The sequence below is a fragment of the Microtus oregoni genome, unplaced genomic scaffold (assembly GCF_018167655.1).
Source record: "Microtus oregoni isolate MIOR12 unplaced genomic scaffold, Mior012 000052F_ref0000163, whole genome shotgun sequence".
Lineage (NCBI taxonomy): Eukaryota > Metazoa > Chordata > Mammalia > Rodentia > Cricetidae > Microtus > Microtus oregoni.
This window is the reverse complement of record NW_024543828.1, coordinates 14987981-15004872: the sequence shown is the minus strand read 5'-3', so window position 1 is coordinate 15004872 and position 16892 is coordinate 14987981. Positions and strand designations below refer to the sequence as shown.

At 38.5% G+C, this 16892-nt stretch overlaps 1 protein-coding gene across 1 annotated transcript in view; it reads left to right on the top strand.

Moving 5' to 3' along the window:
• Positions 1-16892, top strand: part of LOC121437522 (short transient receptor potential channel 5-like) — a 146404-nt gene that overhangs the window by 118013 nt on the left and 11499 nt on the right. The window lies entirely within an intron of this gene.

Here is a 16892-nt window from a genome sequence, read left to right as displayed (position 1 = left end):
TTGTCTTTGGTGATACAGCCACTGGCGAGTTATCCATGCTCCACTGGATAACTTCACACCCATGTGCACATAAGTAGCTCTAGTTAAATCCATTTGCTTACAAAGCCAAAGAAAGTCAAAACTAATAATAAAAAAAGACATAAAAGTGGGGTGAGGATGTGGTGGGAGGTGAGAGGAGGACAAGATGGGGCTGAGAGATGAATGTGACCAGAACATACTACACACACATGCACACACACACACACACACACACACACACACACACTCGTTTTTCAAAGAATAGATTAATTTTTAAAACAAATCTCCTTTCTTGTCATGATGGCACACAAATGTAACCCCAGCACTAGGGAGGTGAAATGAGGAGGAGGGTGAGTTCAAGGTCATCCTGAGTTATATTTTGAGACAGTCTCTCTCAAAACAACCTAGTAACCATAGCTGGGGAACATGATAACCGGCAGTTTCATGGGGTTAGACCCATTGTTATAAGCACTCATGTAGTTTGAAAGGATAAAATAGGCTATCATAGGGCATCAGTACTAGATTGCGAAGGATGCTGTAGGCAGGCAATGAGTTATAGCTGGAAAGCTTTCTGCCCCTGATGTTCTGTAGCTGGGTATAGGCACTTTATTTGAAGTCAATAAACTGTTTAAACTAATCCCCAGTAGGTTTCAAAATGAACAGTTCATTCTAATCACCTAGAAACCTCAGACAGGACAGGCTGATTGAGTGTTGAACAGGAAATCAACCACTTCCTAGACTACTACACACATGTGATACGTTAAGGGAGGGAGGCTGGGCTTGAAAGAAACTGAGAACCATATTTTTGAATATTCTAGTATTTTTTTTAATGAATTAAAACAAAAGTGAAAATCCAGCATGGGCCACCATGCTAGAAATCTCACCACTTGAGACAGGAAGGTTTCTGTAAATGTGAAACCAGCCGAGGCTACACCTCATGTTCCAGGCCAGCCTGGGCTACAGAGACTTCATCTCAGAAAGAAAGAAAAGAAAGAGGGAGAAAAGAAAAGAAAGAGAGCATGTATAGAAAGGGAGAGAGAGTTAAAATTACAATACCTTTAAACTATCTTAAATTGCATTTTACCCTATAGGATGCAAGGTATAACTTTTGCTAAGGTCCACAAATCTGCATTTTAACAGTTGGCCCACATGATTCTGATGAACGGCAATACTTAAGACACAAATCCCAAATTCTACCAGGAGAAAAGGGCATCCCAAGTGAGATCGACATCCCTTGAGATGGCAGAGCAAATGAATATTCTCATTTCTTTTTAGGGTGTGCATGTCACAGTAATTTTTGTAGCTTTCTCTATCAAGGGGAAACAGAGATTGTTATCTGTTCAAATGAAGGTAGCAATTGATAATTAGTGCAAAGGATCCCAAAATAGCCCTCTGATGAGTTGTCCCTAAGGCCAAAGATTCCTGGGAACAGCCTTTTGCTTTAGGGGTTGTTATTAGCTCTGCTCTCCCTGGGTTTGTGCTGTTTTCCCCTCTGCATTATGTTAGAACTTTTCCACTTTGCTAAGCAAGCTGGCAGGAGATCTGAGAGAGTGCTTGAGACTGTCAAGAACTCAGAAAGAAGCTGGCCCCATAGTTTTGATTGTAAGAAAAATCACCTTGAGCTTGTATTTATTGAGAAATGTGAAATTGAGCAGATACATTCATTCCACCGAGCTCCATGTGCTTCCAGTCTGAGTGAGTCGGTAACCTCAGAGGGAATGTTCTAGCGTCAGAGTATGTTGGATCCACACAGCAAAAGAAGGGAAAGCGAATAGAAACTCTGACCTGCTCTGCAGGAGATCATGATCTCAAAGACAAAGCAGGGCACACAAACGGATTATAACACACCATTAAATTATCACGGAGTCCACATGATGATAGCACAACAGTCCTAAAAGTTTGGGGAAGTTGGAAAGGGATGGACCACTATGCGGTTGAGTGACTGATTTTTGAAAATGTTCCAAAGTCAGAGTTGAGTCTGAGGGAGGAAGGCAAAGAGGAGTGGGCATGACCAGCAGACATACGAAATAAACAAGATGAGATTCAATATATAATTAGTCTACCATATAAGGTTAAAGACTAGTCCTGTCCTGGACAAAGAAAAAACTCCTTGGCATAGTTAGGGAAGGTTTAAATGAATGTGAGGACAATAGTCACATCTCTAATAGTCCTGCCGCTCAATTTGTACCAAGGCTGAGAATGAAATCAGCATCTATACACCACATTGTTCACAAAATCAGTATGTAAATACTCACCTTTTTTATTAACCAGTGGCTCATACCATTATGATCTATTCTTTACTGGTGTATAGAATTCAGGGGCTACCCGACAACCCCAAGTAGTGTGCCCAGTTACTTGCTACATTCTACTTGTTCAATACTGGAACTGAAAATTGACCCGGTGGACATGTATGAATTGGTATACAATAAATGAATGAGAAGAAAAAAACTAGTTCAAAGATTATTTATAATAACTTCTCCGTCACTTCCCAGCATCTTTGGTAATTCCCAACATGAGGCTGCCTGAGCGCTCAGGGGATGGGACAACAGTGATAGGAATGGGGTTCTGTCATCTTTTCTCCAAAATGCTTAGCTGAAATTATGAGAGGAGCAGCTGCAAGAAGGAACATCAGAAAGACCCCTAAACTCAACAAAAGTTGATTGTGACTTAGAACTTGGCCCATCACATATTTGCATTCTTTGTCAAAAGCAAATATATTTCTCCATAGACTTGTAGCAAATTACTTTTTTACATTTTCTATTTAATTTTGAGATTATAACATCATTTATCTCTTCCCTTTTTGCCCTCTAAACCCTCCAGTGTAATCCTCCCTGCTCTTATTTCAAATTTATAACCTCTCTTTTTCATTAAGCAAATTACTTTTTAAAGGACATAGCTGCTTATATTTTTAAACATGTACCAAATCCCAGGAGGCATAAAGTACTGGATCAGGAGTTTGAGGCCAGCCTGAGGTACAGAGAGACACTGTTTCAAACAAACTAAACACACATAAACAGACACACACAGAGACATACATAAAAATACAACACATACCCCCCAAAAGAGCTGTACTCACATAGGAATTACTAGGGCAAACAAACAGTAAGACAAATGATTTCCAAATATCAGAGTGTCTAGCCAAATTATATCAAAGTAACTGAATATGCACAGGAATCATAGCATCATTCTTCCTTGTGTTCACATGATATATATATATATATACATATATATATGTATATATATACATATATATGTATGTTCATGGGTGTGTACACATGAGCATGCAAACTGCACAAGCACATGTGGAGATTAGGGGGTTGCTGTCAACTGTAGACCTTGATCATTCTCCATCTATTTTTTGAGACAAAGTTACTCGTTCAACCAGTAGCTCATTAAGTCTGCCAGACTGACCAACCATTGGACTCCAGAGTCTCGCCTGTCTCCACAAATCCAGCACTAGGATTACAGGCAAAAATCATACAATTTTATGTAGGTCCTGGAATCCAAGTGTGCGTCCTCATGCTTGTACAACAGGTACTTTACCCACTGACCCTTCTTCACAACTCCTCATATTCTCCCATGTTGAAGATGTCTAGGAATAAAATTTTGCATTTGGAAATACAATTCAGTTCATTTGAAGAAACACTTATTGAATGCCTTCTTCATTTAAAGAAATATGCCAGATACACAGATGTATTTCCAAGATTGGCAGGGTCTCTTCTCTAGGATGTCAAAATATGCGATAACTCAAGGTTTGTTTCAGTATTTTATGCTCAGAACTAACACATGAAATAGCTCTTCCTTCATACCAGTAAGGTAGTAAGTAGCATATGAACTTTACATTGACTTTAACAACATTTTAGCTTAGTACCTATTTCCGACAGTTTTAATGGTTGAGAAGACCAGAACTCAAAGACTTAAGTTTATTGGTCTGAAAGCATACAACTAGTAAGTGGCAGAGCTTTCTTCCAAACCCTTGTTCAATCCTCAAACTCTTGCTCACTTCACAATAGCAGGGTTCTTCTCATCATGCTGCTACCTCCTGTAGCACAATTAATAAAAACTCAGAGAGAGAAATTGGGGTTCAACCAGAAGGTCAGAAAAACGAAACAGCCAGCCACTGGTTCTTAGCTCTACCTCAGTCCAAAATGGCGACCCTGCCTCCAGGAATCTCAGAATGAAACTGTGTTTGTAAGCTATCTTGTCCCATTTCATATTCCTCTCTAGGGCTGTGATTAAAGATGTGCACCATTGGGATTAAAGGCATGCACCACCTGGTTTCTATGGCAAACTAGTGTGGCTACTGGGGTTAAAGGTGTGTGCCACCACTGCCTGGTCTGTAAGGCTGACCAGTGGAGCTGTTTTACTCTCGATCTTCAGGCAAGCTTTATTAAACTATAAATGAAATACCACTACAACTTCCTGTCTTTGCATCCTAAAGTAACCGCACCAACACAGCCTACCATAGTCAAATCTCATCACAGTCTGTGCACATTCGCATCCACAGTCTATTGAAGCTCTCTCAGTTCAAGCTCCCATGAAGGGCACTTGCTTTTGTTTTTCACTTTTCTATTAGTTTACAGAGAATCAGGCTTTCTGATAGCATTGTCAACAAAAGTCGTTTTTGTTGTTTCTCTCCCTCCTTGTTCTGTTCTGTTCATCTCCCACGCAACACTGAGCACTTCAATTCCAGTAGCTTCCTTTTGACTTTGATGTCACACGTGACCACTCCCCATTCTTAGCCTCTTTTGTCTTCTTTTCAAGGACTCCCAACTAGTTTTAGAGTCAATGATTTACTCTCGCAGCCCCTTATTTGTATAGTTAAACCACTGTAAGTTAGGATCCACATATGAGAGAGCATGAGGTTTTGTTTTGTTTTTTAATTTTATCTTCCAAAGATTTGGTCCCCTCAGTCTTAAGATTATGCCGCCAAGATCCATCCACTTTTCTGAAAAATTGAATGATTTCAGTATTTTTTCTTTTACAGCTGAAGAGCCCTCAGACTTTCATTTCACTGATGAATCGGAAGAAACAAAACTACATATTTCCCTTAAATTTTTGAGTTGAGATTTAACATTTATATAAGTTTAAACAGTAATATAGGACATAAATTATGGAATATGGTAGACTCACATTTAAAATAAAACTTTTCAATTCCTCATTTGAGTATTTCTAATGGAATCAGAATGCCATAGTTACTTGTTATGCATAACCAACCACATGTTTAAAAATCAATGGTTTAACTCCTTCTGAAAGGGAAAAAGTTTCCATTACCCTTTTCCTTGAATTTTTATTTGCATTACACATAACCACATTTATTACATTTAGAGGCTCTTATTTTTGATTACCTTGTCATTTGTTATGACAAACTATAAACTAAAATTTAAGTTTTACTCTCAGTAATCATAAGGTAATGTTAAAATTATTCTTTTGAATTTAGCTATCATTCAAGTAATATGAAAATGTTCAAAGAAACACAAATACTATACAAATTTTGATAGTCACCAGACATAATTTATTTTTATTGAAAATGTATTTCTTAAAGATATGAATGGGGCTTTTATTCCAATTAGTAATTATATTCACTGATGAATACACAATAATATTCAGAAAGAGGAGTCAGCATCAATTATATTTTTGAAGAAATAGTTTTTATCTGTAAGATAGTTTTATTAAGCTATTGTCAATTCATTCAGAGTTTTATGTCAAATTGTCATATAATAAATTTTTCATAAAATAATATTGTTAACAGTCTGTCATCTGACAGCTTGACTGGGTTGGCTACAAACCTAAACGAATTAGAAGCCATGCACTTTTTTTACTGCGATAGCTCTGTAGTACAGCTGGAGATGAGAGATGCGGATAACTGGGGAAGTTCTTTAGTGGACAGGAGGCTTCTGGCTATCCTGGGTTTTTTTGTGTCTCCATGTGAAGTTGAGTGTTGTTGTTTCAAGGTATGTAAAGAACTGTGTAGGGATTTTGATGGGGATTTCATTGAATCTGTAGATTGCTTTTGGTAAGACAGTCATTTTTATTGTTAACTCTACTAATCCGTGAGCATGGGAGCTCTTTCCATCTCATTGGGAGGAGTAGAGGGAGGGGACACTGTGGCTGAAATCTAACACATGAGAGAATAATTTTAAAAGATTTAGAAACCATCTGACTTAGAAAAGACTTGTTGGGGCCAAGGAGGACTCCCTGGGAAGAGCTCTTGCCCTGCAGGCATAAGAACCTGGGTTTAATCACTATGGTGTGGGCTAGAGATAGTGAGATCAAAAGAAGAGGATCTCTGGGGCTTTCTCCCCAGCCAACAGAGCCAATTAAGCCAGCTCCAGGGCCTACAGAGAGATTTTGTCTTTAAAAAATGTGATTGAGGAAGACACCAAACATCAATCTCTACTCTCCACATGTATGCACAGATGTACACGTGAAACACACACACATACACACACAGAGAATGACATGAAAAGGGTTTGTTATCTAGTATCACAGTCATTTGGTTTCTCACTTTATGGAAATGATCCTGTGTTTGGTAGGGTTAGAAATGAACTCCCTGGCTACTATCTCCTTAAGCAGTTTTCTTTCCTTGAGAATGGACAGTACCTACGGAACCACTTTTGGGATGAACAATATGCGGACTACAAGTAAGAATAGGAGATTGGATGTTTGAAGTCACTGAGAACATCTTCAATGTTCTCTCTTAGATGTATGAAATGAGAGATGTATTAATTTGTTTAACTCATTTAACAATGCATATGTTTATCAAATATTCTGCACACCATAAAAACATGCAACATTTAATTGTCAATTACACTTTTCAAAGTCTGGGTATAAATGAGAAAAAAGAATTTGCAAGATTAGGCTATGAACATATTGGCTTTTCTCTTTTCTTACTGGTTAAAGACATTTACAATGCTCTGAGTTGCCCTGGAACATGTGACAAGGAACAGAGATTGTGCAATCAACAACCAATAAGCAGCTAAGTCCTTCAGTCCAATAGACAATGAAATACTGAACCCTGCCAACAACTATGCAAGTGAGCAATATGAAGCCTATCAACCACCACTTCCCAACAGTAAAATCAAGGTGTTCTCAACCTCAAAGATAGATATCGCCTCAAAGTAAAGGTCTGAAAAAAAATTCCAATCAAATGGACCTAAAAAACAAGGGGATGTAGCTATCCTAATATCTAACAAAATAGACGTCAAGCTAAAGTCAATCAAAAGAGACAAAGTAGGACATTTCATATTAGTCACAGGAAAAATTCATCAAGAGGAAATTTCAACATCTATGCCCCAAATACAAGGGCTACGTAAAAGAAATGCTTCTAAAGCTTAAATCATAAATTAAACCGCACACAATAACAGTGGGAGATTTCAACACTCCACTCACACAACTGGACAGGTCAGTCAGACAAAAATGAACAGAGAAGTAAGAGAACGCCGGGCGGTGGTGGTGCACTCCTTAAATCCCAGCACTCGGGAGGCAGAGGCAGGCGGATCTCTGTGAGTTTGAGGCCAGCATGGTCTAAAAGAGCTAGCTCTAGGACAGGCTCCAAAAGAAAAAGTAAAGGAACTAACAGATAGTATGACTCAAATGGACTTAACAGACATCTATAGAATATTCCAACCAAACATAAAAGAATATACCTTCCTCTGAGCACCTCATGGAAACTTCCCAAAAATTGACCACATACTCAGTAACAAAACAAACCTCAACAAATACAAAAGAATTGGAACCACCCCATGTATCTTATTAGATCACCATGTTTTAAAATTAGAAATTAACAGCAATACTAATTACAGAAAGCCCACAAACACATGGAAATTAAACAATGCTCAGCTGAGTCATCAATGGGTCAAGAAAGAAATAAAGGGAGAAGTTAAAGACTTCCCAAAATTCAATGAAAAGGACCACACAACATATCCAAATTTATGGGACACAATGAAAGCATTGTTAAGAGGAAAGTTCATAGCACTAAATGCTTACATAAAGAAACTAGAAAATCCCACACTAGTGAAATAACAGAACATTTTAAAACTTTAGAACAAAAAGAAACAAACTCATCCAAGAGAACTAGATGGCAGAAAATAATCAAATTGAGAGCTGAAACCAACAAAATAGAAACAAAGAAAACAATACAAAGAATCGAGACAAAGAGTTGGTTCGAGAAAATTAACAAAATAGACAAACCTTTATCCAAACTAACCAGAAGGCAGAGAAAGAATATCCAAATTAACAAAATCAGAAATGAAAAGGGGGACATCACAACAGACATGGAGGAAATACAGAGTTACATTTTGAAAACCTGTACTCCACCAAATTGGAAAACTTAAAGGAATGGACAACTTTCTGGATAAATATCACTTACCAAAATTAAATCAAAACCAGATAAGAAAATTAAACAAACCTATAACTGCTGAAGAAATAGGAACGGTCATCAAAAGTCTCCCAACCAAAAAATAAAATAAAATAAAACCCAGGACCAGATGGTTTCAGCTCAGAATTCTATAATATTTTCAAAGAAAAACTAATAACAATACTCCTCAAGTTATTTCACACAATAGAAAGAGAAGGAACATTGGCAAACTCTTTTTATGAAGCTATAATTACCCTACTACCCAAACCACAGAAAGACATTACTAAGAAAGAGAATTACAGATCAATCTCACTCATGAACATTGATGCAAAAATACTAAATAAAGACTGACAAATCAAATCCAAGAACACATCAGAACCATCATCCATGATCAAGTCAGCTTGATATGGATGGTTCAACATATGAAAATCTGTTAACGTAATCCACCATATAAACAAACTGAAAATAAAAACCACATGATCATCTCATTAGATGCTGAAAAAGCTTCTGACAAAATACAACATCCCATCATGATAAAGGTCTTGGAGAGGGCAGGGATACAAGGAACATACCTAAACATAATAAAGGCAGTATACAGCAAGCCAACAGCTAACATCAAACTAAATGGAGAGAAACTCACAGTGATCCCACTGAAATCAGGAACAAGGCAAGGTTGTCCACTCTTTCTGTATCTATTCAATATAGTTCTTGAAGTCCTAGCTAGAGAAATAAGACACCAAAAGTAGATCAAGGAGATACAAATTGGAAAAGAAGATGTCAAACTCTCACTGTTTGCTGATGATATGATAGTTTACATTAGTGACACCAAAAATTCTACCAAGAAACTTCTACGATTCATAAACACTTTCAGTAATGCAACAGAATACAAGATTAACTAAAAAAAAATCAGTAGTGCTCCTGTACACAGATGATAAAAGGGCTGAGGAAGAAATCAAAGAAACATCACCCTTCACAATAGCCACCAATAGCATAAGATATCTCGGAATAACTCTGACCAAAAATATGGAAGACTTGTATGACAAGAACTTTAAATCTTTGAAGAAAGAAATTGAAGAAGACACCAGAAAGTGGAAAGATCTCCCATGATCTTGGGTAGGTAGAGTTAACATAGTAAAAATGGCAATCTTACCAAAAGCAATCTAGAGATTCAATACAATGCCCATCAAAATCCCAGCAAAATTCTTCACAGACCTCGAAAGAACAGTACTCAACTTCATATGAAAAAAAAAAAAACCCAGAATAGCCAAAACAATCCTGTACAATAAAAGGACTTCTGGAGGCATCACAATCCCTGACTTCAAACTCTACTACAAAGCTACAGTACTGAAAATAGCCTGGTATTGGCATAAAAACAGACAGGAGAACCAATAGAACAGAATCGAAGACATGGATATTAATCCACACACCTTCAAACAACTGATTTTTGACAAAAAAAAATTATCAAATGGAAAAAAGAAAGCATATTTAACAGGTGGTGCTGGCATAACTGGATATCAACATGTAGAAGAATGAAAATAGACCCATATCTATCACCATGCCCAAACAAGTCCAAATAGATCAAAGACCTCAACATAAAGCCAGCCACACTGAACCTCATAGAAGAAAAAGTGGGAAGCACACAGCATATTGGCACAGGAGACCACTTCCTAAATATAACCCCAGGAGCAAAAACACTGAAAGAAACAATTAATAAATGGGACTTCCTGAAACTGAAAAGCTTCTGTAAAGCAAAGGATGTGGTCAACAACACAAAACAGCAGCCTACAAAATGGGAAAAGATCTTCACTAACCCCATATCAGACAGAGGTCTGATCTCCAAAATATACAAAGAACTCAAGAAACTGGTCATTGAAAGAACAAATAATCTAATAAAAAAAATGGAGTACAGACTTAAATAGAGAACTCTCAACAGAGGAATCTAAAATTGCTGAAAGACACTTAAGGAAATGTTCAACATCCTTAGTCCTCAGAGAAATGCAAATCAAAACAACTCTGAGATTCCACCTTACACCTGTAAGAATGGCCAAGATCAAAAACACTGATGACAACTTATTCTGGAGAGGTTTTGGGGTAAAGGGAACACTTCTGCATTGCTGGTGGGAGTACAAACTGGTACAGCCCTTTGCATGTCAGTGTGGTTATTTCTCAGAAAGTTAGGAAATAACTTTCCTCAAGACCCAGCAATACCACTTTTGGGTATATATCCAAAGGATGCTCAATCATGCCACAAGGACATGTGCTCAACTATGTTCATAGCAGCATTATTTGTCATAGCCAGAACCTGGAAACAACCTAAATGGCCCTCAGCCCGTGAATGGATAAGGAAAATGTGGTACATTTACACAGTGGAGCACTACCCAGCAGAAAAAAATAACATTTTGAAATTTGTAGGCAAATGGATGGAGCTAGAAAACATCATTTTGAGTGAGGTAACCCAGACCCAGAAAGATAATTATCACATGTACTCATAAGTGGTTTTTAAACTTAAAGTATTAAAAAAACAGCCTACAATCCACAATCTCAGAGAACTCAGACAACAGTGAGGACCCTAAGAGACACAGGCATGGATCTAATATACATGGGAAGTAGAAAATGACAAGATCTCCTGAGTAAATTGGGAGCATGGGGAGCTTGGGAGAGGGTTAAAGGGGAGGGGAGAGCCAGGGGGGAGCAAAGAAAAATGGAGAGCTCAATAAAAAGCAATTGGAGAGAGCCTATGCAAAATGAAATAGTCATCTGGCTTGAAGCAAAAATAAATAAAATAAAATAAAATAAAGGTGTTGGATAAATGCTCAGAAAATCCATGTCCATGTCTCTTTTTAAGCCTCTAGAAACTTCTTGAATTCTTTGGTTAACACCACTCTTTCTCCTTTAAGGACAAGAAAAACTAGCTGAGTCTCTCTTATCTTACCGATTTTCACTCTCTCTCTGTCTCCTTTCACTAAAACACAAATTTATGATTATACTTAACCCACCTAGATAATCTAGGAAAAAGATTTCTTCAAGGGTCATCTAAGTAGCAACCTTAATTTTATAGGCAACTTTAATTTTCCCTTTTTGTGTGCTATAGCATAGTCATAGTTTACAAACATCAGATTGGAGCATCTTAAATGTTCTCACCACAATTGTTGACTATGTGAAGCAATTGATGTGCTGATAAGTTTAATCAAATCATATCACAGTGCATACATATATCAAAACATCATTCTGTAGTCCTGAAAAGTGTAGAACTTGTATTTGTTAATTAACCATTTGGAAAGCTGATTTTAAGTTGAGTGTGGAGGTACTTAACCTTTAATACCAGTACCAAGAGGCAGAGGCAGGAATATCTTTATGAGTTCAAGGATGGCCTGGTTTCATGGTGCAATCACACAGCGCTCAGCTGCACGGCCTCAGAGTGGTGGCCACAGTCGAGGGATCTCAGCACCTGGAACAGGGCTACACACAGTGTGTGCTTTGCACCTCCCTTCCGAACTCCGCAAGGGACAGGGGACAAGGAGTGTAAAATTCTTTTTTTTTTATTGAGAAAAGGAGAAAAATAAAAAACAAGTTTCCACCTCCTCCCAGCCTCCCATTTCCCTCCCCCTCCTCCCACCGTTCTCCCCCTCCCCCCACTCCTTTCCCCCACCCTCTCCAGTAAAAGAGCAGTCAGGGTTCCCTGCCCTGTGGTAAGTCCTAGGTCCTCCCCCCTCCGTCCATATCTAGGAAGGTGAACATCCAAACTGGCTAGGCTCCCACAAAGCCAGCACATTAAGTAGGATCAAAACCCCGTGCCATTGTCATTGGCGTCTCATCAGCCCTCTTTGTTCGCCATGTTCAGAGAGTCCAGTTTTATCCCATACTTTTTCAGTCACAGTCCAGCTGGCCTTGGTGAGCTCCCAGTAGATCAGCTCCACTGTCTCAGTGGGTGGGTGCACCCCTTGTGGTCCCAACTTCTTTGCTCATGTTCTCCATCCTTCTGCTCCTCATTGGGACCTTGGGAGCTCAGTCCAGGGCTCCAGGTTGGGTCTCTGTCTCTGTCTCCATCCATCACCATATGAAGGTTCTATGATGATATGCAAGATATTCGTCAGTATTGTTCTAGGATAGGGTCATTTCAGGTTCCCTATCCTCAGCTGCCCAAGGAACTAACTGGGGACCTCAGCTTGGGCACCTGGGAGCCCCACTAGGGTCAAGTCTCTTGCACACCCTAAAGTGGCTCCCTTAACTAAGAATTGTGGTTCCGTGCTCCCCGATCCAACCTTCCTTTATCCCAATCCTCCTATTTCCCCATGTCCCCCCTCCTTCCCTTCTATCTTTTCTCTCCCCATCTCCCCTTACCCCCATCCCACCCCACCTCCAAGATCCCAATTTTCTCCCCGGCAATTTGGTCTACTTCCCTTAGCCAAGAGGATAACTATATGTTTTTCCTTGGGTTCAACTTCTTCTTAGCTTCTTTAGGTTCACCTATTGTAGACTCTGTGACCCTTATTTATGGCTAGAAACCAATTATGAGTGAGTACATCCCATGTTCATCTTTTTGGGTCTGGGATACCTCACTCAGGATAGTGTTTTCTATTTCCATCCATTTGCATGCAAAACTCGAGAAGTTGTTGTTTTTTACCGCAGCGTAGTACTCTAGTGTGTATATATTCCATACTTTCTTCATCCATTCTTCCATTGAAGGGCATCTAGGTTGTTTCCAGGTTCTGGATATTACAAATAATACTGCTATGAACATAGTTGAACAAATGCTTTCGTCATATGATAGATCATCTCTTGGGTATATTCCCAAGAGTGGTATTGCTGGGTCCAGGGGTAGGTTGATCCAGAATTTCCTGAGAAACCGAAACACTGACTTCCACAGTGGTTGCACAAGATTGCATTCCCACCAGCATTCCTCCACAGCCCCTCTAGCAAAGGCTATCCTTGGTGTTTTTGACTTTAGCCATTCTGCCAGGTGTGAGATGATACCTCAAATTTGTTTTGATTTGCATTTCCCTGATTGCTAAGGAAGTTGAGCACGACCTTAAGTGTCTTTTGGCCATTTGAACTTCTGTTGAGAATTCTCTGTTCAGTTCAGTGCCCCATTTTTTAATTGGGTTAATTAGCATTTTAAAGTCTAGTTTCTTGAGTTCTCTATATATTTTGGAGATCAGACCTTTGTCTGTTGCGAGGTTGGTGAAGATCTTCTCCCAGTCAGTAGGTTGCCTTTTTGTCTTAGTGACAGTGTCCTTTGCTTTACAGAAGCTTCTCAGTTTAAGTAGGTCCCATTTATTCAATGTTGCCCTTAATGTCTGTGCTTCTGTGGTTATACATAGGAAGAGATATGCTGTGCCCATCTGTTGTAGGGTATTTCCCACTTTCTCTTCTATCAGGTTCAGTGTGTTCGGGCTGATATTGAGGTCTTTAATCCATTTGGACTTGAGTTTTGTGCACGGTGATAGATATGGGTCTATTTTCATTCTTCTACAGGTTGACATCCAGTTGTGACAGCACCATTTGTTGAAGATGCTTTCTTTCTTCCATTGTATACTTTTAGCTCCTTTATTGAAAATGAGGTGTTCATAGGTTTGTGGGTTAAAATCCGGGTCTTCTATACGATTCCATTGGTCGACTTCTCTGTTTTTATGCCAGTACCACACTGTTTTCATTACTGTAGCTCTGTAATAGAGTTTGAAGTCAGGGATGGTAATGCCTCCAGAAGAATCTTTATTGTATAGGATTGTTTTGGCTATCCTGGGTTTTTTGTTTTTCCATATAAAGTTGATTATTGTCCTCTGCAGATCTGTGAAGAATTTTGGTGGGATCTTGATGGGGATTGCATTGAATCTATAAATTGCCTTTGATAGAATTGTCATTTTTACTATGTTGATCCTCCCAATCCAAGAGCAAGGGAGGTCCATCCATTTTTTGGTATCCTCTTCAATTTCTTTCTTCAATGCCTTAAAGTTCTTGTCAAATAGATCTTTCACTTCCTTGGTTAGATTTACCCCAAGATATTTTATGCTGTTTGTGGCTATGGTGAATGGTGAAGCTTCTCTGATTTCCCTCTCTGCTTCCATATCCTTTGTGTATAAGAGGGCGACTGATTTTTTGGAGTTGATCTTGTATCCTGCCACATTACTAAAGCTGTTTATCAGCTGTAGGAGTTCTTTGGTGGAGTTTTGGGGGTCGCTTATGTAGACTATCATATCATCTGCAAATAACGAAAGTTTAACTTCTTCCTTTCCAATTTGAATCCCCTTGATCCCATTATGTTGTCTTATTGCTATTGCTAGAACTTCAAGCACTATATTGAAGAGGTATGGCGAGAGTGGACAGCCTTGTCGTGTTCCTGAGTTCAGCGAGATGGCTTTGAGTTTCTCTCCGTTTAATTTGATGTTAGCTGTCGGCTTGCTGTATATAGCTTTTATTATATTTAAGTATGACCCTTGTATCCCTAATCTCTCCAATACTTTTAACATAAATGGATGTTGAATTTTGTCAAATGCTTTTTCAGCATTTGACATGCTGAATGTCAATGATCATATGGGGTTTTTTTTTCAGTTTATTTATATGCTGGATTACATTGATAGATTTTCGTATGTTGAACCAGCCCTGCATCTCAGGAATGAAGCCTACTTGATCATAATGGATAATTTTTCGGATGTGTTCTTGGATTCGGTTTGCCAGTATTTTGTTGAGGATTTTTGCGTCGATATTCATGAGTGAGATTGGCCTGTAATTCTCTTTCCTGGTTGAGTCTTTGTGTGGTTTTGGTATCAGAGTAACTGTAGCTTCATAAAAGGAATTTGGTAATGACCCTTCTGTTTCTATATTGTGGAATACATTAAGGAGTATAGGTATTAGGTCTTCTTGGAAGTTCTGGTAGAATTCTGCATTGAAACCATCTGGTCCTGGGCTTTTTTTGGTAGGGAGGTTTTTGATAACAGCTTCTAATTCTTCGCGACTGACAGGTCTGTTTAGATTGTTCACCTGGTCCTGGTTTAATTTTGGTAAATGGTATTTATCTAAAAAAGTGTCCATTTCTTCTACATTTTCCAGTTTTGTGGCATACAGGCTTTTGTAGTAAGATCTAATGACTCTCTGAATTTCCTCTGTGTCTGTGGTTATGTCCCCCTTTTCATTTCTGATCTTATTAATTTGCGTATTCTCTCTCTGTCGTTTGATTAGTTTGGATAGGGGTTTATCAATCTTGTTGATTTTCTCCAGGAACCAGCTTTTTGTTTCATTGATTCTTTGGATTGTTTTCTGTGTTTCTATTTTGTTGATTTCAGTCCTCAGTTTGATTATTTCCAGTCTTCTACTCCTTCTGGGTGAGTCTGCTTCTTTGTTTTCTAGAGCTTTCAGGTGGACTGTTAATTCTCCAATATGTGCTTTCTCTGTTTACTTTAAGTGGGCACTTAGTGCTATGAACTTTATTCTTAGGACTGCGTTCATAGTGTCCCATAAGTTCAAGTATATTGTTTCTTTATTTTCATTGAATTCAAGGAAGACTTTAATTTCTTTCTTTATTTCTTCCTTAATCCAGGTACGGTTCAGCAGTTGACTGTTCAGTTTCCATGAATTTGTAGGCTTTCTGGGGGTAGCATTGTTGTTGAATTCTAACTTTAATACATGGTGATCTGATAAGACACAAGTGGTTACTAATATTTTTTCGTAACTGTGTAAGTTAGCTTTGTTACCGAGTATGTGGTCAATTTTCGAGAAGGTTCCATGAGCTGCAGAGAAGAAGGTATATTCTTTCCTCTTTGGGTGGAATAATCTATAGATGTCTGTTAAGTCCATTTGCTTCATTACCTCCATTAATTCTCTAATTTCTCTGTTAGGTTTCTGTCTGATTGACCTGTCCATTGGTGAGAGAGGAGTGTTGAAGTCTCCTACTATTAGTGTGTGCGGTTTGATGGCTGCCTTGAGTTTTAGTAATGTTTCTTTTACGTATGTGGGTGCTTTTATATTAGGGGCATAGATATTCAGGATTGAGACTTCTTCCTGATGAATTGTTCCTGTTATGAGTATAAAATGTCCCTCTCCATCTCTTCTCATTGATTTAAGTTTGAAGTCAACTTTGTTAGAAATTAGTATGGCCACACCTGCTTGTTTCTTAGGTCCATTTGCTTGATAAGCCTTTTCCCAGCCCTTTACTCTGAGTAGGTGCCTGTCATTATGGTTGAGGTGTGTTTCTTGTAGACAGCAGAATGTTGGATCCTGTTTTCGTATCCAATCTCTTAGCCTGTGCCTTTTTATAGGTGAGTTGAGTCCATTGACATTAAGTGATATTAATGACCAGTGGTTGTTAACTCCTGTCACTTTTTTAGTAGTAGGGTTTGTGTGTTTCCCTTCTTGGAGTTGCGCTGGTGAAGGGTCTCTAGATGTCTGAGTTATTGTGGTCATTGTTGGACTCCTTGGTTAGTGATTTTTCTTCTATTATTTTCTGTAAGGCTGGATTTGTGGCTGCGTATTGTTTAAATTTGTTTTTATCCTGGAAAATTTTGTTTTCTCCATTTATAGT